This window comes from Falco peregrinus, chromosome 2 (genome assembly GCF_023634155.1).
Source record: "Falco peregrinus isolate bFalPer1 chromosome 2, bFalPer1.pri, whole genome shotgun sequence".
Taxonomy (NCBI): domain Eukaryota; kingdom Metazoa; phylum Chordata; class Aves; order Falconiformes; family Falconidae; genus Falco; species Falco peregrinus.
In genome coordinates, this window is record NC_073722.1 from 18,975,461 (window position 1) to 19,001,935 (window position 26,475).

General features: G+C 40.0%; 1 protein-coding gene across 1 annotated transcript in view; it reads left to right on the forward strand.

Annotated features, from left to right (window-relative positions):
• The first annotated feature begins 270 nt into the window (after positions 1-270).
• The window catches only part of MTNR1A (melatonin receptor 1A), a 56,931-nt gene continuing 30,726 nt past the window's right edge, over positions 271-26,475 (forward strand). The window contains exons 1-2 of the mRNA XM_055797691.1: positions 271-738; positions 5,485-5,667. The gene's annotated coding sequence lies outside the window, so the exon portion shown is untranslated. The remainder of the gene's footprint in view (positions 739-5,484; positions 5,668-26,475) is intronic.

Below are 26,475 nucleotides of genomic sequence, written 5' to 3' on the forward strand. Positions count from 1 at the left end.
CGCGCCTAATTAGGAGACGGCGTTGCCCAGGAAAGCTAAAAATAGGCCCGGGCGCCGCAAACCGCCGCGCCGCAGGCGGCGGATCCCATCGATCCCCTTCGCGCCTCCGCGGCTGAATGGAGCGGCCGGGAAGATGAATGGGGGGACCTGAATGGGGCTGCCGCGCCTGGCGGGCGCCGCGGGGGGGCGCTGTGGTGCCGCGCCACCGCCGCCGTCGGGCGGCAGCTGGAGCCCCCGGCAGCGCACGTGCGGGCGCGGGGGCGGCTCGGTGTCACCTGGCGGCAGCGGTGGCGGCGGCGGCGGGCGGGGCGGGAGGCGCGGGGGGGAGGCTATAAAAGTGTCCCGCCGCGGCACATGCACACTTCGGGGAAACTTCCTCGCTGGAGTGGTAGTAGCCGTCGCCGCCACCCCGGGGGCTGCGCCCGCTGCCGCCAGCCCCGCTCCGCCCTCGGGCGGGCGGGCGGGCGGCCCCGCGGTGGAGGGCGGCTGCGGCCGGGACCCCCCGCCCCGCGGGAGGCAGCGCCGCGGGCCGTGCCCCGGGCGGCGGCGGCAGGATGAGGGTGAACGGGAGCGAGCTCAACAGCTCGGTCCTGCCGCGGGACCCGCCACCCGAGCGCCGCCCGCCCTGGGTGATCTCCACCTTGGCTGCCATCCTCATCTTCACCATCGTGGTGGACCTGCTGGGCAACCTGCTGGTCATCCTCTCCGTCTATCGCAATAAGAAGCTGCGGAACGCGGGTAAGGGGCGGCGGGGGGGGCCGCCTGCGGTGGTGGGGGGGGTGGTGGTGGGGTGGTGGTGGCGCGGGGCCGTGGTGTCCCCCTCCCCTGCCCGGGTAACTTTGCCCGGGCGCGCTTTGCCTTCCCCCCAGCTGGGGTCACGGGCTGTGGCGGTGGCCGAGGGCTGCATCTCTCCGAGCGAGCCGGTGACCGAGCGGGTAAGGGTATTTTTAGCGCCCGCCACCGAATCGTGGTGCTATTTTTAGCTCCCGACGGTTCCCACCTCGCAAACGAGCGAGGCGAGGGAGTCTTGTTTAAGAATGAAATTCAGCCGTGGCGCTGGGGATGCTGCAGCGGCATACAGCGTGTGTCTGCTGGATGCTGTTACCCTCATGGATTTCCTTTGAGTTACAGAAAGGTCTCCAGTCACGGATACTATGGTTGGAGCTGCAAATCAAGCAAATAAAAACTTGCAGACATGGCAGGATTCAGGAAAAAAGACCCCAAACGAAAAAACCCAGAGAGTTGTTTCATTTTCTTTGTTTGCCTCCTGCTTGCTGCCCGGGTCTTTCGGCGATGGGAAACATCAGACAAAACAGATTTAGGCACGTTCTTAAAATAAATCTCTAATTTTGACAGGATAGAGTTTGTGATGGTCTGCTGAGTAAATCCTTCTTAGTTCATGGATTATTGGTCAGACAGGCAGGAACTTCTTCAGATTCATTCTGCTTTATCATGACAGACCAGCTGCTGCGCACGTGTACCAAATCTGTGTACTCAAAACCCTGTGCATCTTTCATTGAAAAAAAAAAAAGCGTGTGAAGAGACCAGCGTTGTTAATGAAAGCAGAATTTCACTCCGTGGCGACTGAGATGCTGCTTTTATTTCTTCCCCACCCCACTGCAACTGGCTGTCAGGTTCATTATTGTAACTCCCCAGAGTTCGTTAGCTAGCAGTTTAAAATTCATCCAAGGGGGAACTTGAGCCCAGGCTTTACTATAAGCTAGCCTGATAAAGGGAGCTAGTGTTGGGCTCTGGCAATTGGTGGCATACTTAACTTGCAAAGGTTAAGTCAGGTAATTAAAATGGGTTGTATGTTTCACTTTCATTCAGCTATAGCGGAATGCCAATGCACAGGATCAGGACGAAGACTAACAGATTTTATGGTGTGGGTTTTTTTTTTTTCCTCTCTATGGCTCCCGCTGATGGCAATTCTAAAAGCTGTGTTCTCCTCTTGCTTTCATTGACAGAAATTCCATTCACTGAAGCTGGCAGGGTTACACGCTGCTGTACTGTCTGTTTCAGAGGAGGATCAGGCTCCCAAAGTCCAAGTCAGCACCTGACTAGCCTTGTTCCCTGGGAGGTTTTCAGGAGGGAGAAAGGGTGGAGATAGGCATGTTACTGGCGTAGCTCCAGGGGAAAGGGTGATATTCTCCTCCCCCTTAAACACTAAGTAGATACTTCAGCACTTTGGTGGGGGGTTTACAATACATACATGTCTGGTAATTAGTCCGAAATAACCATGGTGGCTGTTTTCTGGAAACAGAACTGAATCATTGGGCTCTATGCGTGTGCGTGTTATCTCCTGTAGATCTTGCGTAATCCCCCCGGAATCCTGACACGTGCTCGCTCTCGCAGCATTCCTTGTTCTTGGCTTTTCTGTCATAGTGGCTGGTAACTGTTGCCAGTTTGCTGCAGTTCTTAGCTTCTACAGCTAGGAGAACAGAGCGATCCTCTGAACAGTTCTAGACTGGAACGTGAACTAGATACTGCTTTACCCTCAGAAATAAGGATTAATGAAAACAAGTAGGTACTTGGTGCAGGATGGGAAATAGTTTATAGTCTGTTTGAGGAAAAAATAACAAGTTTTTGAAGTTTTACATTTTTTTTCTTCACAGTAAAGATTTTTATCTTTTAGTACATGGATAAAGTGAAACTTTGGAAAAAAACATGCTTAATAAGCTTCAAAAATGTGTGCAAAGTGTTTTTGGCTAAGCCTGCAGAAACCTATGCACGGACATAACTTTACTTATATGAGCACCGCTGTTAAACTTGGCATTCATTTAAAACCAGGTTGCTCAGGTAAGTAAACTTATGATGAGGCATAACCATTTAGAAAACCCTGGCCTAATTGTAAGAGTATGAAGAAGAAAGCTTCCTAAGTTGTGTCTACACTAACTGAGATTATTCAGGAAGAGATTAAATTGAAAAATAATCTGATTTATGCATACAACTGATTTGTAACTTGCTAATTATAAAGACAGTTACAACTTTTTACAGAGCTGTAATAAGAAACTTCTGGTTTTACAACAACCTATATTAAGCCTTTTGCTGGCACATTTGTTGAGGAAAAAGGACACAGGATGAAAATTCTACTGGAAAAAGGTCAGGGAGGAACAGAAGATACCTCCTGAAGAAAATGTGTCACACTGAAGACTTTCTTCCTTCCTTCCTTGCAAGAGAGGACTAACAGAAATAAGGAGTATTTAACACTTTACCAAAAAGGTGGATTTGGTGGGGGAAAACATCTTGCATCTCTGTCCCACTCTCTATTATATAAATATTTTTGGAAGATAACTACAAATTGAACCTGTGGACTTACGGTTTAAAAAGTGCATTGGGGAATAGTAGGAAGGCCTAGAAAAACCTTCTCAACAAGTGGTGTAACCTTCCTGACAGTCAGAAGGTTAGTAAAAGACACTGATCAAATCAAAGCAGAGAAGTCAGTATCTCAAAGAAGTTTGTTTCAGCAAGCGAGGAGTGTCTGATACTCCAGACTCCTTCATAGTCACAAGCATGGCTTCAGTAGATGCTCTTCTAGACACAGAAGCTGATGATGCAACTGGTAGGATCCTCTTTTATTTAATGTACTTGACTTGTAATAAGTTTTATAGTTCTGGTCTGGTTATTTTTATGGTGTCTTTGTAATCTAACAGGCGCCTGATACCAATTCAGTCCTGATGGGAGCAGTGGCAATTTAATGCTGGCCCATGCAAAGACTGAACTTGGTTTATGATGTCTGTGATCTTTTAACTTTGAAATAAAGTTCAAGGGAAACATTCAAGGCATAAGGATTTTAATGCCTGTATTTTGATAGCACCTTCATGCAGCTTGAACTTTAAACTGATGCGCTTGCTTTTATGAATAATTTGGAAGGGAATGAGAACAGGTAATTTTAAAAAGAAGCTTGGTGTAAATCATCCCAATGTGTGTCATTTTCCATTGCTAATATTCGTAGATCAGAAATAAGGTCATTCAACAGCTCCACCCTGAAAAGATGAAATACCTAGACTTAGGGGAAGGTGGATTAAAGAACTACTAGTACTTTTTTGCAACAAGTGGGGGTTTTGCTTGAAACAATTGACATTGGATTAGAGTCTCAGAAAACTGAAGTGATGAAGTGATTTGTGTAATGTTACACACCAATTCAGTGATTGGTAGTATCCTTATGCCTTTGCTGTTACCCACAACAAGAAAAACAATGCATCAAGAACAAAGTGAGGGATCAGTTGTAAGTCTTTGACTGTGGAGGTTAGTTTACTGCTTGTCACGCTAAAATGTCAGTTAATGTGCACCTGTCATTTTGGGAATGGGTATTTGGGTACTTGGTGATTGCAGGACTGGACCATTCTTAAGGTCGATGAAGAAGGCTCTCTTGAGTGCTACTACCTCTTGCTCTTTTTCTTCCTTTTGAAAACTTTCTCTTGGCCTGGTGGGTTGCTTTTTCCTGGGTGCTCCATGTGCTGAGCTCCAAAGATGCCCTGACTACCCGTCCAGCAGACCCGTGTGTTGGAAGGGAGCCTTCAGCAGGCAAGAAGAGAGCCCCAGCAGTCTCACCCTCACTCTTCAGTGCCTGTCCTGTCTGCTAACACCGGACAGGAGTTGGGATAGCTCAGGGCTGGTGCCAAGCTGGTAACTAGCACCTGCCGCATCAGGGCAGAAAGCTGCATTCATCTGCTTCTTGCCTATCTCTCTTCTGTGCAAGATGCATTTGGGTTTTTGTACTTTTTCCCAGTTTCCCATGTCCTTGGCCCCCGTGTTTTGTTGCTACAACTCTTTGTTTTCCTTACTAGTGAGGAAGGCAGACAGGGAGCCTGGCATTGCAGAGGGCCTTAGAGCAGCGAGATACAGTTAACTTCACTAGGACTGCACACGTGCTTAAACTTAAGCATGTGTATGGGCTGCTTTTCTGAGTGACGCGGCAATGAAAAAGGGAAACCCCGATGCTCGCGTGCTAAATCTGCTGCAGCTGCATTAGGTCCGAACAGGTCCGTAAAGACAGCTTTGTGAGTGCTGAAAAGAATGATGAACTCGACAGTCATCTCTGACCAAAATCTGTCAGATGAGTGAAGTCGCTTATGAAAGAACTCAGGAATACAGCTACTTATGAGTATTGTTTTAAAAAAAATATTTGTTAAATATTACAGCCATTGCAGAATGGGGGGATGGAGTCTATCAGTAATCATTTTACTTCGGAGGCTTTTCAAACTGGCCCTGGGTTTTGGTTTGAGCAGTGTAAGAATCCAGTTGAAGAGTGTTTCTCTCTGCATTTTCCAGAATATAAATTTTAAATATAAGAATGGAATTATCTTTTGATAATCATATTGGAGATCTCATCAGCCTTGTCAGAATATGATTGTTCTTGATGATGTTTTGTTTTTTAGTTGTAAAATGATAATGTTAAGTGCTCTTTTGAAGATTGTTTTATCTGATAAATGAAACTCCTGTTGTGAATTCAGACTAACAGAATCATTGTTTTTGTCACAGGTGACCCTTGGACTTCTTTTTGTGCCCTGAGAGACAACGGGTAGCCCAACAAAGGTTTTGATTCAAGGGAGATAACTTGTAGAAGATCAAGGTGTAGCACAAATTCAGGGTTCTGATGAAAACTGAGATGTTGATGGCAATGAACATTGTTTCAGACATGAATAACTTCCAGTATTAAAAATGGTAAGCCGTCTGGGAGAAGGGAAAATGTCTAGTGGAGATGCTGAACATTGCTAATTGTTGAACAGAAATGAACATAAAAATACAGTTTAAATAAAGCTGTTCCTCAGACTGGTTTTGATTGAATATTTTACTGAATGAAAGGTTTACTTCAGAAACCTGCTGAAATGGTACTGTGCTGTCAGTGACCAAAGGTAGGGATGAGTATTTCAAATCATTAATAGTCTGTTCTTACTAATATGTCTGTCAAACTTAGCTATTTACTCTTTCTGCAAGGTTCTGATGCTTTTAAAGACACTGCTTTTTCTGGTTTGCTGCTGCCAGCAGACAATGGTACTGACATGCTATACTATTTGCTGTGTCTTTTAGGTTATATTTTTTGAGGGTTGCTTTTTCTCATTTAGTTTTTATCTATAATTTTTTCATTAGCAATTTCTGATCTGCTTTTCTATTTCTTTTTACACTATCCATTTTTCTGTCTTGTTATGCTAGAAAGACATGAAATATCTATCTTATAAGACATCATCGGCAAGTCTAGTTTAGTGACAGAAAATGCCACCAACAATAGGCATCCAGTGCTTGATACGACAGTGTCTGTACAACAAGGCTTTCTTTCCTAGGGCAATAAAAATGTTGCAATGTCAATGCAATGCTGTGCATCACAGTTCTATTTTGCAACCTCAGTAAGAACCTAGTCACCCTTGCTGTTGGCAGTTTTTTCTTCTACTCTCATCCCTAAGCTGCCTCAAATTCTGCATTTACCACTCTCAAGAAACAGTTACCAACCGCTTTTTCAGGAGGACAAGTATTACTAAGAATTCTTTAGGCTAATAGAACACAATTGGTTAACAGTGTAGTGTTTGCTTATATAATGAACAAATAAACATGTATTTAACACATGTACTTAATGCTTGAAACTATAATACAACTGCTGCTATGAAAGAAGTGTTCTTTCAAAATTTAGCCTTGCTGAAGTTGCAAAGATGGGAAGTATATGCTTTTTGAAGAATAATTATTACCTTATTGATGATCATAAAAAAATTGCAGCTGTTGATTATCTCAAAGTCCTACACTTGAGTTAGGGACTTGAATTAGGTTGTCTCTGTTTTGGGGAGGGTGGTGGGTTGGGTTTTCTTCATTGTGGAGGATGACTCCTTTTCCAGTACTAGAGTTCTGAGTCAGTCCTTCAACACTTCACTTGGACCCTCTAGTCTCCCCTAACTTCTAGGCCCCCTGCCCTCTAAAACAGAAGAGGATAGAAACAGCTGATTTCAAAGCCTGCTGTGTGTGACCAAGCACTGGAATTCCCTATTCAAATACATACTAAGCAGCTGGAAATGTTTATGGTTAATTATATTTTGTTTTTCTATGCACATCTTTAAACAGACTATTTAGCTACCTTTATTGTGAAGTTGGGCAGGCTGTGTAATTTTATCATTTAAGCCTACAGCAGCCCCATTCTACGTGATGTATACATGTGATGCTTAAAAATACAGCACCTATTTATATTGTATCACCTTGACTTTTCCTTTGGGGTGCAGATGCAAGGTTAGTGAAACTACTTGGCCCTCAGGGAGAGGTTACCAGGCAGAGAGGTACTCTAGCAGAAGTCAGCTCTTCCCTTGGTGCTGGGTGTTGCGTGAGGTCAGTCAGTAACACTGCTTTTGTTAGTCTGCCATCTCAGCTGCACCGGACTGTTCGCCTAGTGTGGTTATACTGCAACTGGCAGTACTATGTTAATTAGCCGGACAAGATGGCCACCTCAGTAGGCATTGGCCAAGGTGATGAATGGGCGTGAGTACAGGGATCAGCCTTGAAAGTTGGTATCCAGTCACACCAAAGAGAAATTCCAGCAGATACACCTTTGTCTGTGTTTTGGGGAAGAATCATGAATGTTTCTTCCCCCTGGTAGTAGTACGGACTTCATTTGATGGTCCTTTTTTTTTCTAGGCTGAGTGTTGAGCAGTTTTCTATTCCTTAGCCTTATTTTGTAAGGACATGTCAATCTTCCTTTCTCCCAAACATAGACAAGGAGTTATTTCACTTTCAGAGGTGAAGGAATTTTCCTAGCCCCATACAGTTAGGGTATGGACATTTTTGTGCTAGAGACATTGAAAGGAATGTACCTCTTTATATGAACGGTTTGCCCCATCAGTCAAACATCACAAAGTCACTCATAAAATGAAGAATTGCAATGCCTTTTTATCATCCTTTAGCACTCTTTGGAGATTTTTTTTTTTTTCTTTTTCCCATTAAGTAACAGCATCCACAGACTTACTTTGATTGACACTGGATATTGTTGAGAATATGGGACATATAAAGAATCAAAGTTCGCATGAATGTGAATGAATAGTTTTATTTTGGATGAAGAATTAATGGCCAAGAAATAACATCCCCATCCCCCTTTTTATTAACAGTTTATGTGTGTTTGCATTAATATGTTCTGTCTTAATTATACTAATTATTTACATTAAAGGTATGTCGTCAGATTATCTCTGGCTGTGTAATTGCCTTCTGTGATTTGAGTATTGTAATGTACCGTAACATCTGCACCTAACATGCAGGTTCACATAATTACAACTTTAGAAAACCTAGGTTCTTCCCTACATTTAAATATGCTGTATTACATCTCTGAGCGTTCCCTGAATCTCTGTTACTGAATTAGTGTTCACTTAGAACAAAGCATTGAAAGGGACCTTCTTGGTCATTGCATTCAATTTCCAAGTGTATTAAGTGCTCAAACAGATCTTTTCAGAATTGGTTTTTACCTCAGGTTATAGCTCTTTCTCTTGTTATTCCAACTCAAGAAGGGTTTTCTCACTGCCTAGATCTATTTTCTGTCAGTTTATATGCTTTTGCTATTGTGCCAGCGTTACTTAACATAACTTAACATCTCTCTGTTCTTGTAATGAGTGAGAATAAAAGCATTGCCTCCTGGCTGTCACTTTGCTAGTCCAAAAGAACTGGATATCAAATTCCATTAGTCTACTCAGAAAATAATCTTTCCCCTTCTGCAAGAGAGCACTGCCCCCAGGGGTATACCTAATCTCTGGAAATACCTTCCCTTAAAAGTGAAATCCTGCTTTTACTAAAATCAGTAGCAACCCCCTTGCCAAGTTCAGCGTGTGTCTCCTTTTGCTTTTTTGGCTGTAGCGCTTGCCCATGAGCAGGCAGGCTGCTACTGCTGGCAGCCTTAAGCCCAACGTGCAGTAAGCAGGGAGTTCTTTACCATAACTTTGAAGTCAGAACAGGATTTTTGTTGGATCCCTGATATCCTTGTGATAAAGCTGGTTACAGATCAGGGTCGTGCATGCCTGACGTGTGTATCCTGATGTGGGTGCATCATGGGAAACCACTTAGAATTTCATGTATAGTAGGTATGCAAGCTGTTAAGTCTGAGAATTGATGCTTCAAGAACACCCCTGGGAATAAAGAAAGCACAAGAGACCATCTACTAATGGAATGCTGCCCTTTCCAGGGTTTGGTGTTTGGTGTGTGTTTGTGGGTGGGTGTTTTTGTTTTTTTTTTTTTGGGGGGGGGGGTTTCATTTTTCTAGTTTAACAAATGGAAATTGTGTTACTTAGGTCAAGAGCAGTTTGCTTGTACTAAAGTTGTCTGGTCAGATCTCATCAGTTTATCCTTGTTATCTTTGTCTTCTGCTTTCTAGGAACTCATAGTTCTTTAATACATTCATTAAGCAGAATAAATTTCAGAATTGGAGTTTTGCTGCTATAGCCTCATCGTACAGATTGTCTGGTGGTTCTGTTGTGAAATATGACATCATCTTGTATGTGTATGATGTTCCTTTGGAAATTTCTTATTTCAACCTGACTATCTTCAACCAGTGTCTTTTCAGCTCTCCTTTTGATTTTTTTCTTGTCTAAAGAACTGTGCTGTTAAGAACCTGTGCAGTGCCTCATAAACCCATCTTACTCTCCCTTCCTGATGATGTGACACATTTCAACACCTGTTGCTATGGATTTGTGTCTTGTTTTGGGGATATACAGAAACACATTTATATTAATGCATACGTAAATCCTACTGGTTTTTACCATGTTGTGGAAGGTACTCATACCAAAGGTTGTTGCATTTTGGGGTATACTTTGTTTTTATGAATTTACACATACAGATACATCTAGAAACCTTTCCAGTAACTGGGTATTTTTGCAGAAAGTATCTTTTCATTTTCCTTTTTTTCCCTGATGCAGCATCTACTGGCACATTGTGACTCATTTTTGTATATTGCTTGCGAATATACACACTCTGTCTAGAAATGAGAATAGTTCATATGTAGGAGAGCAATATTCAGTTGTCTGACAGGAAGGAAGGACAGTAATGTTTCCTTATCTTTCTTCTACCTAGATACAGGTCGTAGGTGTAGTTCATGGTATAAATTAGAGCAGTTTCCATGTTCCTACTGACACAGCTCCCAGAGGGATTTCTATCGCTGAGTGTCACATAAACACAGCTTTCACTGGCCGAGCTCGTTCTAACTATTCTGCATGTAAGCATCTAGGACTACAGAGTTAACACAGTAATCCTCACCAGGCTGGGCAAAACAGCTTTTCGTCTCCTCTGTATACTGGTAAGTATGGAGAAGACAGCAGAACCGAGTCTTAGCATATATTAAATACCTAATGTAGAGCTCAAAATGCGGTCAGATTTTCTTGCGCTTTCTTGCAGCAGAGGTTTTTAAACATTGTTTTTAGCAAATAATTGGCCATTTCTTTGGCAGCTTCTCTTAGAAATTTGTGTACATCCTACTCCTGGTTTTTGCAGCTCTTCAGATTCCTTTTTCTTTTGCCAATTCAGTGTGTCCCACTACTGGGAATCTCTGCAGTGCCTGATAAGATTGTAAATTATTTTTGGACATTCCTAGGAATTCATTGCACTGCTGTTCATCATGTATTTGCAGTTTTTCTTTGGCCTATCCATACTCACTGGGCGTTATGCTGAAGATGACATGAAGATGACCGCTCCTGTATTGAAGATTAACTTTAAACTATCGTTGTTAAATTGTTTGCTGCTGAAGATTTTTCTTCTTTTTTCCCTGCATTTTTCCTTTGAGGGTAGATCTGTCAGGTTTTGTTTGAGAGGCTCTTGTTTTCGAGTTGTTAATGACTTGGGTCTCTCCCTTATAGCATCAATTACATATTCTGTGAAAGCTGTTTTTTATACATTCTGTAATAATAGAATACCAAGATGCTGCGCTGTTCTTAGGGGTGTTACATATCCTAGCATTTTAAATGGAGGCTGAGTGCTGCTTTTGCAGTTATTCCTGGTAAGAATTTCTAATGCACACTTAGTGACAACCTAGGGGAGATTATACAGTTGTACAAATCTTGCACTTGCAGCTTGTTAATACTGCTTGCAGCAATCATTATCTAAAATGTGCTCTGAAGATGTGGCTGAATCTGACAAACATGTAAATGCAGAAGTATGAATGCCAAAAAAAGAAGCTAATGAGCTCAGTTGAAGCAACCTAGTGGATGTAGAGTTTGCAATCTGCTTGTTGTCGGTGCTTGTTTTGTACTGGGGTATCCCATTTGTCCCAAGAGTGATGCATCCCTTCATTGTAAGCTTTTCTAGTAGGTCTTCTCTTTTACTCTTCTCAAGCTATTGCAGTGACAGGGCTTTGCTGCCAGAGTTTTTAATGGAGTGTAGCTGCCTGTGCACATCTTTCTTGTGCAGAGAACTTCACAGACTACCACCAAAGCGGTGTATTGATTCTAACATCTTTTGCTTACATTCAGATATTTGTATTATCTCCTGTCCCCATATTTACTCAGAAAACTTTCTTGATCAGATTAAAATTTCACAGAGATTTACCTGTTTGTTTTTTTGAATTGCTGACCATTCCTAGTGATGACTGCACAGAATGTTTGCTTACTCCAAGACATGAAACTTGCTTATTTTGCAAATAAATCTCCAAATTATAAACTTGCTTGTGTCGTTTTTTGGTCTACTCTCTTATAAGGTATTCCAATGAGGTAAATGGAATTTCCAGTAGTAACACTGGGTGGCAGCTCCGGTATATGTTTAATTTAACCTAAAACCCATTCGGAAGACATATTTATTAACATTATTTTAAGAATTTATTTTGTAGGAGCATTTCTACATATTCATGTGATAAGTACAAATGTAGTATGTGACCAACTACTTTTTCTAGAAACATCAAAAAATGGTCATTTTTAGTACGTTATATATATAATATATATATAATGTTATGCCTTCTATATTCAGAAACTACTGAGGTAAGAAGAGAGTCAGATGAGCTGACAAGTTGGGAATGCAGTGTAACTGGGAAAGTTGGGTTAATGTCAGCTGTAGTAGGGCACTAATTAGGCAGCAACCCTAAAACCACCCTTCCTGTCACAGGTGTGTGGAGTTATCAGAAGTAAGCTACTGCTCTCTTTGCACATGTGTCTAGATGGTTGCTTAGGGCTGCTGTCTGTCTGTCCTACCAGAGATGGCTCTCAGGATTAAAAGACCGACACCCAGCCAGTGATTACAGCTGTTACAGGTGGGGCAGCAAGGGCCTTACTGCAACCTGTCAGTCATTCCAGGTGATTTTTAGTCCACAGGGGGTCATTTGGCTAGCAGTCTCAAAATGGTGCTGTGTTGTCTCATGCTTTCTTGTTTTCTATTATTTCTGTTGATCCTGGAAAAGAAGTTGGACCCTTCAGGCCCAGAACATTTTGGGTTGAGTTTTTTTTGCAGTTAGTGTCGTTTGGTAAGTATCCTGATTTTGATAAGTACCCAGACTTACTTGCCCTGACATTAATTATTTAACTTAGCTCCAACTTGGAACTCTCCTCAGCCACCATGCAGAAACAGTACAGCTATTTCAAGGATACCTCTGTACCATCCGTGAAAGGTGGACATGCATGGTACTAGATCCCATCATAATCCTTGTCACAAGGGGGCTTTCCAGAAGGACTTGCTCTTTTGTTCAGGACATCTTGATTTCACCAGGTTTCTGACCGTTTTAGATTGCAGTATTAAGAGAATCCATTTGATTCAGTTCTCCTACCTGCTCGTTATCTGACAAGCAGAATGAAACATTTTGCTACTCATAACTAAAACAAAACTGCGTGTTATACAGCATGTTCCGAAGTACTGAATAATAAATGGAAGTGGGTATAGTTAATCTTGTCTTTTTCTTTCGCCCTTTATTTCTCTGGAGTTTTCAAGCAGCTTTACGTTGTTTTTCCAGCTCTTCAACAACAAATGGCAGCAAATTCTCAAATGTTGTTATCTGTGCTCCTTCAGAAGATCAGACTTAAAAAAAATCTATTGAAGTTCTAACGAAAGGGCGTCAGTTGCCCTTTTCCTTACTGTCTTCCAGAACCATCTTCCCAGTCCTTTGTAGGCTCCGTTGACTGTATATCCATGCTCAAAGTTCAGAAGTGACCTTTTTCTTTCAGTCTGTGACAATATATTGAATATTAAATTTCTGAGCACTGTGTACATGTGACCTCTATTTCTTGTTCTCCCTGGGACTTTTGCTTTTAATATTGTTCACTTTTTTTTTGGTCCTTTTATCTGTCGTGACTTTCCTTCCATATTTGTTCCTAGCCAAAGCTTATAATTAATTAATTTCATTAGATCCCCTCATAGATCTTGCTTTATGTCATGATTTTCAAGCTGTCAGTGTAGAAAATAACTAAATCCATTTGCGTTTATTGCTTTTTGCAGTCCCTAGGCATTTTTTTTTTCTACATGTATTTTCTCCCTCAAACCCTGTGTCATTTTAAACTATTGACTGTACTGAGGAAACAATGACTTCAAAAATTACACTTTAGCACTTAATGCTTATTCTGCCCCAACACCAAATCCCCTCAGTTTACAAATCATTGTGAAATATTAGGAATGTTCACCTGTGAAGGTAAATCTTTTCTGTGTAGGTAGATAGGCTTGATAGCATTACAGTTAATAATGACCACTAGTAGTATCTGAAAGAATGTGCAGCAATAACATAACCTCAGTCAAAACAATTTCAAAAGATAAGAATTTCATAGTAAGTAGAGAAGAAAATAAATTTGAATCCTCTGAGTTACAGTATTGCTCTGCAAGTGTCTTAGATTTACTGACCAGGACCAGTGTTCTTCACTTCTTGCTGTTTCAAGTTCTTGTTTGGGTTGTTGCCACTGGAAAACAGTCTGCTTGGAGTTACGCTGTTTAAAACAGTACCTAATGCTTTGTTAATTGTCCAGGCAGTTTACTTAATTTAAAGAGTCAGCACTGTCTTCAGAATTTCATGGTATACTGGCACTGTTCTGAGAGGAAGGGCTGTGGAAAAAGGTGAGTCTTGAAATTAGTCTCAGTTAAGTGGAGCAAGTGGTAGAATAGTTTTGAACCTGAAACTCACAGTCACCTGAAATTCTCATTTGCTAGTTTTGTGAATCCAGAAAAAAAATCACTGCAAGTTTCCTTTGTCACCAATGACTTCTGCAGCTAACTGTCATTTGGGTCTAAACTCTTTTCTTTGATAAACTGTAAAGCCCTTTGAGCAGTAATAGTATATACATTATGCAAACTATTGACACCAAAAAATAGGTGATGGAAATGTGTAATGAAATAAGAAGAGTGAGGCCTTTCTAAGTTTGGAACAAAAAATTTCAATCCTATAAGATTTTTCAAAATTCTAGTATTAGAAAAATACGGACTCAGTGTAGTTAAAAATAGTGACTCTTTAAGGACCTGTGTATTCACTGGAGGGTGTTCTGGCCAAGCCAAATTGGACACGAGGCCTTTGGCTTTGGAACTGAAGGTATCACAGATGCCAAAGCATCTTACAGATACTCAGTTTTCAGAGCCTGCAAAGTTCTGTAAGAGTCTGTAATACTTTGTAAATGAAACTTGGACAGTGTAAAAAATTAGTCCAGGACAAGCAAGATATTAGATCACATGCTGATTTAAGATACAGATAAATTAGGCAGTTATGCAGAGGAATGCCATAGGCAGAGTTAATCATATATTTGAAGAAGAAAAAGGACTAGGGTGACCTCTTTGATTCCCTTCCGTACAAAGTGAAATAAGAATATGACTTTAAGATCAATTTTTTTCAACTGGAGTAATAACCTTGGAAGTATTTTCCAAGAAAATCAGATATCACCTGGAATTGAATGCAGTCTGTTTTATTTTGACCCATATTGTTTATATATTTGTTGACATTTCTTTGAGACATGTACAATGATGTTAAGGGAAAAATTTACACAAGGTTTACTTTAATCACAACTCAGAGTTGGGCCACCAGCTCGGTGAGTGGCAGAGACCAAAGGGCTGCAGAACAGCTCACATACACTTATCCATTCATTAGTCAATGTCCAAAGCTTTTAGGAGTTTCCTTTGGTCTTGTCAGTTCTGCGAATCCATCACCTGACTCTGTCCCAGTTGATTCATCTGTTTGGTCCAGTCTCTGCCTTGGTTCCCAGTTCCTCCTCAGATCATGGTCGTCTTTCTGCCGGCTTTAACTCACACAATCCTCCGAGCACACTTAGTCTTTGAACAATCAATTCCTATTCATATATGCTTCTGAGAGCACCTGTGGACACAAACTGATCATCTATTGTTTCTCTATTCTCCCACTGATTAACTGAACTAAGTTTTAAACCAGCCTTGGATCAGGGCTATACAAGGGACAAGGCCTGGTTCTGCCATTTAGCAGCTTCAGCACTTGAAATTTCTTAATTCAAAATACATTTTCTTTAACAATAAATAATTTCTTTGCAGCTGAGAACCTTTCTTATGTTACAACTGTCTGTCCTGTCCGTCTCCTGTTACACCTGCTGTTGTAGTATTGTAAAAGCTCAGTGCCTAAGCCATTCTTGGACTTCACTGTTTGAACAATACTGCCTTGTTTGTAGTGTGTTCTGCTACACAGTTCTGCTACACAGTTCTGCTACAGTTCAGTTCTGCTGTTGAATTTATTGGTTCCAATACTTTGTTATGTTCTCATGAACGACTGGAACAAGTCTTTTGTCTCAGCAGGGCAGTCAAGGATTCTTTATCTGAAATAACTGCAGGGAATATAAACTTCCACGGCACCTCTGTGACATAGGGAAGACTTGTACCAGACTATGGCTGCAGCTTTTCAGTCAATCAGCTCAGTTTTCCATGGAGAGAAGATATAGTTAATGCATTTGATTTCTTTCACGACGTCCATGATGTTATCCGATCTAACTTGCTATTTTCTGTCATTGCTTTCTTCAGTGCCTCCTCATATTGTCTCTGAGTTTGTATCATGTCCTTACCTACTGCATGGATGCCTGTAATGTCCCTGAATTAGTCTTATAGTTCTTTTGTCAAAGTATTCCACAGCTGACTTTATCCCTCACCCTCCCCCAAAAAAGTATAATACCGTGTATCTACTGTGCCCAGTTTAGTGTAATACTGTGTCCCTAGTGTGCCCAGTTTAGCTGATTCTTCATCTTTTTTGTCAATATCCTTTTTCCTTCTTCAGAAGAGTTAATTTGTTTTCACCACCTATTTTAATAATTTGATTTTAAATGTTTGTGGTTAAGTGCATAGGCTCTTCTTATTTCTTAATAGCTATGTCGGGATCTTCAAGATCAATACAAATTGTAGTTGGGAGGGTGTGTTAGGGCTGTGCTATTAACCTTTGTCATGACAAATTCACACTACTTATGGTTCTTCCCTTTCTAGGTGTATTTCTGAGTCTATTGACCCAAGTCCATTTTTTTGGAAACTTGTGTAATTTAAAGGAATCATTACAAATGTACAATGCTCAGGAATGCCCCTAGCCCACCTAAGAATTTCAGACACTGCACAATTATGTTTATTTCAGTGATGAACGCACTTCTACAGAGCATTGCCTAGTTTAGCATATTTAGGCGTAGCAAAAAGGAAACTTTTCAGCTTCAATGGCAGTGTAGAACTTTTCAAGAAAAATATTAAGAACAGTCCTTATTGTGGACTGTTGCTTCCATCAAGGTCGTCTCACCTCAGGCTCTTCGGATCCTTACATATCTTACAAGCACAACATCAGACTATCTTATCTGAGGGAGACCTATTATCTCTATAAACTGAATATCCAGAATAGTGAAATACAGCAGCTTCAGTCTCTTTATAAAGCTTGAGAGATATATTCTTTAAATACAGTGAAGGATACTACGTTTCTCTGAATTCCAAGCTATATAGATTATTTATTCTGTAGTACTTTAGAGCTGAGGCAGAAATTTGTGGATTTATCTTTTGGGTAAGTCATCTATTCTGAATATGAAAGATTGTGATTTTGTTTTCCGCATTTGTGACTCATTACTTCAAAACTTGTGTCTGTATGCACACTTGGTTGTGTGGATTGTTGTATATATTCTATATATTATTACATATATTTATCTCTGACTTTCAAGTTTGGTACTCTCCCTGCTCTTTTGTGAGTGTTCTGTGAGTCTGTCAATATGTAATTCAGTTTTGATCTTCCCATACATTTTTAAAACAATTTCTGTGCAGCCTGTGACATTCTGAAAATGTACCTTGCAAGTTGCAATGATAACTTTAAAACACTTGAGGTTTTCCTCAAATTCCCTTCCTTATAAATACCTTTTGTTCACAAAAGTATTTTATTCAGTGAATATGTCCAATACACCTTCAAAAAATTACCTTGAAATGGACTGAAGATCGTGTTCTTTCATGATCATTGTCATGGCTTCACGCAGCCAGCAGCTAAGGATGTGCAGCTGCTCGCTCACCCCTGCCCTCAACTCCCTGGTTGGATGGGGAAGAGAATTGGGAAAAAGGTAACACCTGTGGGTTGAGATAAGAACAGTTTAATAATTGAAATAAAATAAAATACAATGATGAGAATAACAACAACAGCAACAATAATAATAATGAAAAGGGAGACAACACAGAAGAGAGAAATAAACCCCAAGAAAGACAAGTGATGCATAATACAGTTGCTCACCACCCACTGACAGATGCCCAGCCAGGCCCCCAGCAGCGATTGGCACCTCCTGACCAGCTCCCCCCAGTTTATATACTGAGCGTGATGTTCTTGGTATGGAATATCGCTCTAGCAGCTGTCCTGGCTCTGCTCCCTCTGAGCTTCTTGTGCTCCTCCTCACCAGCAGAGCATGGGAAACTTGGAAAGCCCTTGACTAGGGTAAGCACCACTTAGCAACAGCTAAAACATCAGTGTGCTGTCAACATTGTTCTCATACTAAATCCAAAACACGGCACCGCACCAGCTAATCTAATCAGAAGAAAATTAACGCTATCCCAGCCAAAACCAGGACAATCAGGTACTGAGACAATCTCCTACTTAAGTTTGCACAGCCATTTTTGGATGAGATGACACAATGAAGATAAACATTAGAAGATGTTGGGTTTATTTTTTCTGGAATTGTTCCAAAACATCCCATTTTGAGACACTTCAATCAGGTGGCAAAGCTAGTGGAGTTCATGGGACTGTGATTCACCTGATCTGCTGGGTTCCACTACATCACAGTCTGTTCAGTAAAACTGTAACTAAACATGTGTTACTGGATTACAGGTATTGGATACTATCAGGCAGATTAAGTGGCCTCCCTTTAAAAAGTCTTTATTTACAGCATTTCTATGTAATGCCATTTAAAATTCTTATCTCCATTTACCTTTCTTTTGATCTAGGTACATCATGAAGATCATTGAATTAAACATATGAGTTAGTCACTAGTGATACAAAGTTCAAAAGCTCATGTGAATTCTTTTACGTTTCTGTCAGCCCCTTTAACCATGCTGTTTAATTGACTTTTCTGCCTCATATTGCCTAGCTTCAGTGAAAACGCAGCTTCTGGATATTTCCACTCAAATGACAGTTCAAATAATGTTGAGTATGCCCAGAATGCATTCCCTCTCATTTCTTGCAGCAGTGCCTAAAGTTCATCATGTTTCTCATGAAGCTGGCCCTAAAATAGCAATTTTACCAGGTGAAATAAGTCTTGTCATCTCTTCCACCACATTTCCATAGCTTTCCATACTACTGAAGTCAGAAACTTCACAGCAGATGGTGGACTCTGCTGAAAGCAGGAGGTGGACTTGAGCTGCTTTTTTCTCCTTGCTAAGATTGCTCACATCAATGAAGTTAACGTTGTTTTAAAGCGTATGTGTGTGAAATCAGTGATCAGCCCCTCAGTTTGACCGAAAAACACTTTGCTGTACTTGCTGGGAAAGCCTATGGTGCTTATTTACAGGCAGCTTTGACTGTTTTCTCCTAAGACCAGCATGTCTGATAACCATGCTCAGGAGACAGCAGGTTATCTGTGAACAGCTTTACAGTAAGGAATTAAGGTCTCCTTTAGCTTGTGAATTTTTGAACTTTTAGTAAAATTGTTTGTGTCCTTGTAAACAAGTTGAAATACCAGTCAATGGTGACTATGCATGTGTGAAAATTCTACTGACAGCTATAAAGCAGTCATAAAATATAGGCATGGCATAGCTTTAAAATCACTACAGGAAAAGCTAGTAATGCTTGCTAGTATAGTTATGGTCTTTGCCACATAAACTGCAGACTTCAAAACTTCTTGGAAAGTTTCTGTTCTGCTGACATGTATTTTTATCCCATTTCTGTTAAGAGCCAATGAGTGACTTTGACTTAAAGTATTATCATAATAGAATTAACACACCTTTTACATTAAAATATTAGTTTAGGACTAGCAGCCAAATATTCTCTGTCATAAAAGCAATATCAAATCAGAGACTCCTAAAAAAATCTTGTCCCTGAAGAAACTAAATAGCAAAGCTGAGGTCACACAGAGTAAAGCACGAATCAAGCTGCTAGTGTGACTCAGAGATTTAATACAGCTGTAAACAAGGATTTTCTAAAAAGCATTGGAGTGGTTGGTGCCTCTGTTGATATGCAGCGGATTAAGTACTGAAACTATCATGACCAGTACAAGGCGAAAGCACGAATTTGGAAACAGCGTCTTGTTTTCCTCTCCCATGAGCCTTATTTACTAATTTGAAAAAGTATTTTCTAAACCATAAGAAAAAGGTGAGAGGCTTATGTTTATAACAACAGAAAAGAAATTACGTAGCACTAGAAGTAATAGTTACCAATTTCATGCTATCTATACTGCCCCTATCATGGACTGAGCTTCTATGTAGTAAATATTGCAAAAGCTCCAGAAAAGAGGCCCCTATTAAAAGGATTGCAGTCAAGTAGTTGGGAATTGGGTTAATGCAATTATTTATTATTCAAGGTCTAATGACAGCACCATTCTGGAATTCTCTGCTGATCATTCATTTCAGATGTGTGTCACAGCTATAACTTGTATTACAATTGGGTAAGAGATGTGGCAGACTGAAAGCCTGTTCAGTGTATATATGTATGTATATATACTATGTATATCTTACACTACAGGAAATATATATCCCTGTTTCATGACATCTTTTACATTGCCCAGGGCAGCACTTGTTACAATAATAATTTCATTTTAATTAACGCCTATGTACCTTTGGCTACAGATGTTTCTGCCCTCTCAGTAGGTGAGAATGCATCTACCGATATATTTGTCCTCAAACCTAATTTCAAATGGACTGAGTATCTCAAACTTCATCTACTGGATGAAAATCCAGAGCCATCTGCCCCATTGAATTCAGCTATGCTGATTTTTTACATTGAATTGAGAGTTTCAGGGTAGATTTTAGTAGCAGTGGCGTTGCCCACATTTTGTTGTGTGAAAGTGGGGTGTCTGTGCCACCATATAATTTGGTAGTTTCCTCCTTAAACTGTTTTAAATCAAACAAAGAGATCCTTAACTGATGCTGATGTTCTCAGCTCCCACAGCTGTGGGTCAGCTGCAACTGATGTTACACATCCCCTTGTAATGATCTTTGCCATCAATCTCAAGCCATAAGGAGCTGTGGTATTTTCTTATTCAATAAGACATCTGCCTACTCAAGCTAAAACAGAACCTGGTTGGATACTATCAGATAGATTAAGTGGCCTCCCTTCAAAAAGTCTTTATTTTCAGCATTTCCATATAATGCCCTTTAAAAGTCCTTACACACTTTCAGTGTGCTTTACATCATTGTAGAGGCTTCAGAGGGGACACGGGTTGGCCAAGCAGTCCTCTGGACATCTTCGTTTACAGCTGCGAGCTGTGTGGCGTGGTTGGGAATCACCTGCAGTTAAGATAGGCATGTGAGAAACAGCTAGGCAGGGGTCCTCAAACTTTTTAACCAGGGGGCCGGCACGCGGATGAAGTGGCAGGCAGTCATCTGCGGCTGCTTGGTTTCCCCCGCAACCCCCGGTGGGGGTGTATGTGTGTGTGTGTCTGTAAATACCGGGGGCCGGATTGCAGACCCTGGGGGGCCGTATCCGGCCCGCGGGCCGTAGTTTGAGGACCTCTGTGCTAGAGGTAAGAGACGAAGTTGCATACCAGGAACTGAAGCTTAGCAAAGTGTGTTATCCATGTGCGTGCTCTGTATCCCCTTTTACTCTCCCTGTCCCCTTGTCAAAGTCCCTGACATACCAGGACTCTGCAGTTCAGAAGGTCTGAGAGGTGGAAAGCAAGTACCCAGCTGCAGAGTAGAGAGAACAGCAGGACAGTTGTGCTCTACAAGAATATTCTTCCATCTGAAGGGTGCAGGGTGCACATACCTCCTGTACCTTATGGGCATGCACAGAGTTCTGAATATCAGTAACACTTAGTGTCTTCTTTTCCTCTCCCTGAGACGGAGGGGTTTTTCTGTGTTGTGCAAACTACTGGCTGGGGAACAGTCCGTTCTGTCCACTTCAGGAAAACCTGGGTAGGTTAGCAACTGCCTATCTACAGTTGTCTAAGGACCTTTTTAGAAATTTGGTTCATGCTGTCTTTCAAATATAGTCACCTGACAGGGGACCCTTTTTGTACAAGTGAAAAAGGGGGAGGGTGGTCACTGCTGGCTTTTTTGTTTCTTCAGACAGTGTTCTTTTTCTGTGCAGTTCCATTTCAACACAAACATTTTGAATATCATATCATAAGCATATCAAACAATGCTTATCCCTGAAGCTGACTGATGTTTTAAATGCTTTGTAGGTCTGGGGCTCAGCTGTGTATGTCACTATTGGAATGCCTGGAACTAAAAGCCATTAAAAAGATTTTTTTTGGTCTTGGTTTTTTTTTCTTGCCTAAACTGCACTTAGGATTCAAATGCTTTTGAGAGCAGAAAATACTCAGGACACACAAAAGTGCTGCCACTGAATTTGCGACAAGTCTCAAGAATACTTCAGTTACTTCAAACAGTTCAGTCTTCATCTTATTGCAACACCTCCACAAAAGCAGAGCATGATTGATGTATTAACCACCCAAGGGGGAAAAAAATATTAGGCAGTTACACTTGAGAAGAAGAGACAAATGTATTTTATTTTCTATCCAGATCCTCAAGGCACATTCTGTTCAAATGACTCGACTCCTGCTGTTAAATGAAGTATTAAAAATGAAGTTCCTGTGACATGTTTTTAGCAATGGTAACTGGAAGATTTCTTATGTCACTGCATCTGCGTGCCTGGTATGTCCATGTTCCAGTCACTCAAATCCATGGATTTATCTAAAATCAAAATCAGTTCCAATACACTGCATTCCCCTTTGGCTTATCCTTAGCTGCTTGAATTGTCACAAAAGTCATATTAATAGAGGCAGCTGCTTTTCATCAAAATAAAGTTTGTGGTGCTGTTCTGTGAGTACTGACAGGTCAAAGCTGTGCACATCAATTGCAATCCAAAGTTCTGAAAGAGCTTTCAGTGCTAAATTTTCTGGGATTTATTTGGTTTTGTTGCTTTGAAGTTAATTTCTAGGTGATTTTATTCCACAATTTTAGAATCTGTTACCCTATCTTTGAATGTTTTTCATGAGAGCTCTTATTGATCTTTTTAAGCAGCCAGGCTGCTTCTGGTTTCTAAAGGAAAACGGATTGTTCGCAAAAGATAAATTTGACCATTTCCAGCAAGCAAATGACTTCAGTGTTTTGTGCCAGTGATTCCTTTGGCTAATCATGCCTTTTTGGCTAAATAGCACTTTTTGCAGATGTTTTCCTCCCTAAATTTCCAGGACCAGAGCTGTCATAAGAGAGTATCCTCTTTTTTTCAGAAAAGACATGAATTAACTACCTGTTGGACTGTCAAGCCAAATCTGCCTGACGTGTATGCTTTGCCAATGATGTCATTGACACCTGCCTGAAGTGGGAAGTCTTTTTAGACTCCATCTGTATTGTAGTTAACCAGAATGGAAAAATGGCTCACTTCAGTATTTTCAACAGTTTGGAAACTATATAGCTACAGTGACTGCTGTCTCATTTCTGCCTGGCAGACTACAGCTGCTGAAAAATAATCTAAGACATTATAATGGCACTTGAATTCTGAATGGGACACGTAAGCATGACCTTAAAACAAATAATTAAGATGTTTAGGAACTTGCAACATGTAATGACATTTTTTTCTAGTTGGAAATTTAGATCTGTTCCACTCTATCTGCCTTTAACCTCTTAGTCTTTTATGCACTGATAACGAGACATTAGTAGCTCTCAAAATACTGGATGTGTCAAATTCTATAGGGATGAGAGCAAGTAGCTGTTGTAGGAATTTCAAGGGGTCATCCAGTCTGCCTCTTATCCTACCTAACACAGTATCAGCTTTACCAAACAGACTCTGAAAAAGTATCTCCTAGGTCGGTTGATTATTGTATTTCAGAATCTGCTTGCTTACTTCTTTGCAGTAAGGTTGTGGAGTAAAGACTGGCTTTGTATCTATGCATACAGTAGCTACTTTCTCATTCTCTTTGGGAAGTGTTTCTCTTCCTGCTTCTAATGGCATATGGAATTGATGAAGAGAGCTCAAAGTACAATCAGCAGTCTCTGAGGGGCCTGTCATTGTCACATGTCTATGTAACACGTGAAGATTAAAAACACATAATAATTTTCAATTAACACATAATCATTTTTCCAATAAAATAATGTAAGAAATATTCACTTGCCCTTTATCCTTCACCTGACTTTACAATGAAAATTCTCAAAAGAGTTTGACCAATTAAAAACCTACTTTGGATCATGTGAATTGTCTTATTGAGGTTTATGAAAAAAAAATATAAATGTCTGCATCTGTCGGAGTGCTTACAGTTTTGGAACGCAAAATCTTTAATTTCAAACTATATTATATTTTTATACTTCAAGATAGATTAGCATTTTGTAAAAGAAAAAAATGACTGATTAATATTATGTCTTTTTTTGAGAAGAATAAGGGGTTTTTATCTATAGTTGGAGAGGTAATATACGGCTTAACCTTGAGTGTTAAGAGTAAAGGTTCTATACTTGTCCATTGAAAACAGTCTTTGTCTTCATGTTGAAGTTGTTGTTTTTTTTTTTTTTCCTGAAAGTTGTTTCCAGCACCCTAGTGATGTTAATGATCCATAACTCTATCGGAATTTTCATAACCTCATTGTGAAAGCTCGGCAAGTTTGGTATCTTGCCAAATTCACCTTCAGGTGCAGTTCTATTGCTTTTTTTCTGGTTTAGGTTTATGGGATTTTTTTTAGTCTTTGTAATGATGACCAAGAAAAGCACCTTGGTCTGTTGATACTTGTGTAGTGATAATAGGATCCAGCCATGGCTGATTACACAAGTCACTGTCTAGAATGGTTCAGTGTGCTTTTTGCAGATGACATCTATAAATAAATAAATAAATATATAAGGAAAATAAGTATCTTTTTCATTGCTTTTTATTCTGATGATGATAGAAAGCGTAAAAGTTGTTTCTTCTGTTGCTGGTTTCAGAGAGATTTAATTATCTGTTTTGCGCATAAGATGAACAAATTACTATCTCCAGAAGAAAAACTTTCTTTTCTACCTAGCAAGCCCTACCTAATTTTACTGATTCTAGACCTGACAGACGTCATCCAGCCTTTTCACACGTCTTGCCACCGTTCTTATGTAAAGTCTTAGTTCCATCAGCCGTGATTTTAAAGACACAAAATGACACTTCTGGAAGACAATCTGTAGAACAGCTCTTTGATAGATAACTCTTAGTATTATTTAATCTTTCTTCATCTCCTGAAATCTGACTTCAGGTACTTGTTTTGAAAAAGTATTCTGACAAATTATGCAATAATAACTCTTTATATCTAACTGAATTTGAAATTATTTCAAAGACAGTGTTAAGATCATGAAGTAAGTTTTGTGTGACCCTTCATATTTGGAAAGGAGGAGCGAACAGCAGTGGCAGTGTTAGAACAATTTTAAATTACATAGCAAGTCATGATACCAGTGTAAAACTTCAGATGCTTGACACATCAATCTTTAGTAAAGAAACTGAACTCCTGCAGTTCAACCCCTAAATCAAATTTGATTCAGTTTTGTTGGGGTGTTTTCCTAAAGTCTTAACCTTAATCAGCTTCTGCTTTACAGTCAGTGGACAGCTCAGCCCATTATCTTTGCACCATTCAATCTGTCAGAATTCATTAGATTGCCATCTACAGAGAAGTCCCTCTGCAACCAATTGCTTGTTAATTCATGTACAGTAAACTCTGAGGGACTTTGTTAAAGAGCCATTATAGGCAAGGTATTTGATTTATACTTCCTTTGGCACTATTTAGCCAAAGGTTCAACAAACATCAGATTTTTACAGCTCACCCAAGCTTGGTATGAATTTTTGCTTCTTGAGATTTTGAATGTAATCCGTTAGCAGTGATTTTTGGCAGTGGGTAAATACCACAATAAAAATCTTGCATGTTATTGCACTGAACTGTTTAGAATTTTTTTCCCTGTAGGGAAATTTTCTTCATTAAAGGACACTAAAAATAATAAGTTTCAGCATCTTTCAATTTACAGGTTCCATAAGAGACATTAATTACTTGATATACAGAAAGCATATGTTTCTGAGATTGCTGCGGGGCATTGAAAATTTCTTCTCTTGGAATGCAATTTCTTCATTTTTCTTAAGCCTGATATACTTGTAAGAACATCTCCATTAGGATGACAAACATTCTCTTTAACTGAAAACTAGCTATGAGATTTCGTTCTTATATTGGAATGCTAAAACTTTAAGCAATAATGGAATTCAGTATTGTATTGAAGTTTATAAAATGTCTCTAAAAATTGCACACCTTTTCTCATTGTCTTCATAGGAAAGTCATAATAAAACAATCTGCCATATATAGGAGTTCTTTCTTCTGAATCTATCCTCCTCCACAAATATTTTTTAGGTCAGAAAATACTCAGGCAATTGCCTGAACAGGGAGAATAGAGTGTTGTATCAAAAGGATAGGCACCAAAAAGTCTACAGATCTGTGGGATCTACATACTTTTGAAATTTGAGTAATATGTTTGGGAGATTAAACAACGGTGTAGAAATCTTGGAATCTGTTCACTGGTGTTGTTTGTTTGTTTCTTTATTATGAATTTTAAATTCGTATATCCCTGCTTCTTAAACAAGAATAGGTAGTATTTAGCATTCTTATTTTCTTATATCTGTGATTTGTATCATAGTTGCTCTCTTTTTTGGAGTGTCATTCAAGTCTTCTGCTGCAGAGAACCAACCAAGTACCTCAGTTAGGAGGAGAGTTATCAGAGGCCTCTATAAAATCAATGGAAACACCTCAAGAAAGCTGGTCAGCTGAGACAGAACCTCTGAGACTTTGTACAAAACCATGATGGAAAATTATTGGAGTTGGCACTCTTATTTTTCTACCTCTGCAATCTTGTCTGCAAACTTTAGAGTCCAGGATAAAGACTTTTCATAGCTTTTTCCTTTATAAAGAAACATTTCTGATGGTAGAGTATATATTTTTAAATAAATCATTGTTTTTGACAATGTTTCTCTCAAAGAATGTGAAA